Source organism: Bos javanicus, chromosome 15 (genome assembly GCF_032452875.1).
Source record: "Bos javanicus breed banteng chromosome 15, ARS-OSU_banteng_1.0, whole genome shotgun sequence".
NCBI classification, from domain to species: Eukaryota; Metazoa; Chordata; class Mammalia; order Artiodactyla; family Bovidae; genus Bos; species Bos javanicus.
In genome coordinates this window covers 49,554,169-49,557,068 of record NC_083882.1, presented here as the reverse complement: position 1 = coordinate 49,557,068, position 2,900 = coordinate 49,554,169, and the positions used below count along the sequence as shown (strand labels likewise).

At 37.5% G+C, this 2,900-nt stretch overlaps 1 pseudogene; it reads right to left on the bottom strand.

Annotated features, from left to right (window-relative positions):
- Positions 1–871: 871 nt before the first annotated feature.
- LOC133261011 (olfactory receptor 51G2-like) lies at positions 872–2,096 on the bottom strand (annotated as a pseudogene).
- Between the last annotated feature and the right edge of the window lie 804 nt (positions 2,097–2,900).

Here is a 2,900-nt window from a genome sequence, read left to right as displayed (position 1 = left end):
GACAGTTTATATGCCAAAAGAATTGTAGAAAAAGTAAGATTTATATTTTATGGTTCTTATGGTCACAAACATAAGTAGCTACACTTCAGTCAGTTAGATTTTTTAGGTTTGAATACTATATCCTAAATTATTGTTAGATACACTTAATCCAGTGGATTATAATTACTGGCTTCATAAAACATCTCAGGGATTTCAAAAACTACTAAGTTTCAGCTTTCTGTAAGATTAAAATTATTTCAGAAAATTAAGTAAAAAATGATGGTTGCCCATTTCTATACCTCGAGAAATTCAATTTCCTGAGAAAATACAGAGCATGTGTATAAAATTTTAAAAGATGCTTCTGATGCACCATGAAGATAGATAAAATGCTGTGAGTTCTAATATAATTTATATCAAGATATGATCATTACTATCTTTAATAAAAGTAACTTCAGCAGATTTACACACTTATAACAAGAAAGGTAATGTAAGATTCCCAGACAAAGGCAGTATGTCAAGAAGCACAGAAATATGGGTTTATAATGATCAAGGAAAACTTTATGGACAGGAAACCATGAATCAGGGTTAGGATTAGAAATGAGAGAATAGATTTAAATGGTATCTAACACATTATATTCCAACATATTCATGCCTAGAGGAGATTTAGGAAACATGTGTTAAGTCAGTCTGTATAATCCCAGTGGACACCAACTCTCTAATTTAGGACATCTGCAGGATGTAGTGTCAATTTTGTTTGTGTCCTTTTCGGTAATATTTTATTGGCAATTCTGGTGCCAACAGAGCATGTAGAAAAATCACTATATATTTACAAACTTAATATTTATGCCATCATTGTATTGAGGACCAACCTACATCACAGAATAACTGACTTTTAGGGGGAAAAGAAGGCAGAGACTCCTTGGCAGATCTGCTTTGTCTTCACACTATAGATGACTGGGTTGAGCACAGGTGGAACTAGCAGGTAGATATGAGCCATGAAGATGTGGATGAGAGGGGATGAGTGTTTGGCAAAACGATGGACAATAGAGAGCCCAATCATAGGCACATAAAGAATAAGTACAGTACAGATGTGGGATGCACATGTGTTGAGGACCTTAAATCTCCCCTCCTGAGATGAAATTTTTAATACTGAGTGAAGGATGAAAACATAAGACACAAAAATACCCAGAGAGTCCATTCCCCACAGCAAAGTGATCATAACCATTCCATATATAATGTTAAACTTGGTGTCAGCACAGGCAAGGCAGATTATATCCTGGTGCAGACAGTAAGAATGAGAAAGGACGTGAGAATGGCAGAAGGGAAAGAAGGCCAGCCGGGCCACATTTGGAATCACAGGAAGGGCACTTCTAAGCAGGGCTGCAATTCCAATTTTAGTGATAAGTGTAGGAGTGAGAATGGTGGCATATCTTAGTGGGTGGCAGATGGCCACATATCAGTCAAGGGCCATGGCCAAGTGCACAGATGATTCAGTGAAGGAGAAAGTGTGAATGAAAAATATTTGGATTACACAAATGTTGAACTGGATCTCCCTGGATATGGACCACAGCACCCTGAAGAGCGATATCATTGTGGGCAAGGACATGCCCATGTCAGTGAGAGAAAGCATAGCCAAGAAGTAGTACATGGGCTCATGGAGCCTGGGGTCTGTCCGGACAATATGTAGGATAGTGCAGTTACCCATGATTCCAACAAGGTAGAGGAGACAGAATGGGATGGAAATCCAGTGGTGAAATTCCTCATATCCAGGGATACCTGTGAGATAGAAGGTGGAGGCCAGGATATTGCTGGAGTTTGCAGTTGCCATAGGGCTTACTGTTAAACCACAATCCAGATTCACAATCACACTTCAGAGGGGGAACAAATGAGAAGATCAGCACCTGTGTCACAAAAGCAAAACAAAACTTCAGTCTGTCCTATAATCACTCCTAGATTCACCCTCACAGTTTTGCTTTGTTTTTCTTTATTTCATTGCTCAATGTTGTCAGTTAAGAAAAACGTCCACTTTTATAACCATAACAACTTTCCCTTCTCCTCAGATGCAGAACTATTAACATGCTGTTTGAACATGCACAAACTCCTTCTAAAAACACTACTCCCCAGAGCAGCACACACAAAACCACTGTAGATTACATTATTAATTAATACTTTTCTTTAGAACAGTCTTGACCAGAGTTACTGGCCTTATATTAGTCTGCTTTGAAAAAAAGAAAAAAGACTCCTGCAATGACTTACATGAATGTCTTTGTCTGAGCTTGATAGCTTTTTCAGCAATACTAGAATATCATGCAAGGCATCTCAACAGTATTCATGCAAGATTTGGTCAGGATGTTTTTTATTCTTACTAAACTTATCTCCGACTATATAACTGATACCACAGTGATGGCATCCACATATGCGTGCTAAGTTGTTTCAGGCATGTCCTACTTTTTGTGACCCTATGGACTGGGACATGCCAGTCTCATCTGTCCAGGTGATATTCCAGGCAAGAATACTTTAGTGGGTTGTCATATCCTCCTCCAGAAGATCTTCTTGACTTAGAGATTGAACCCACGACTCTTAGGTCTCCTAATTTGGCAGGCAGGTTCTGTAACACTAGCGCCACCTTGGTGATTGATAACAAGGGAATGGTAGCCACATAGAATCAACTCTGATATCAATATGTTCCTGGATTAGCATCTCCTTGAGACAAATATAGCTTAAGATGATTTAGTAGAATGTGTAGAATTTAAAATTTATAATTATATAATATATAATTTTTATATGTGATGTTAAGCAAACTATAATTGATTTTGAATCTGATTTAAAAGATTCAGAACATTCTTCCTATTATGTTTCAGAACTAATTAATCATTTAGAGACTGATCCTTTCTACCAAAACTACAAAACAAAAGATATAG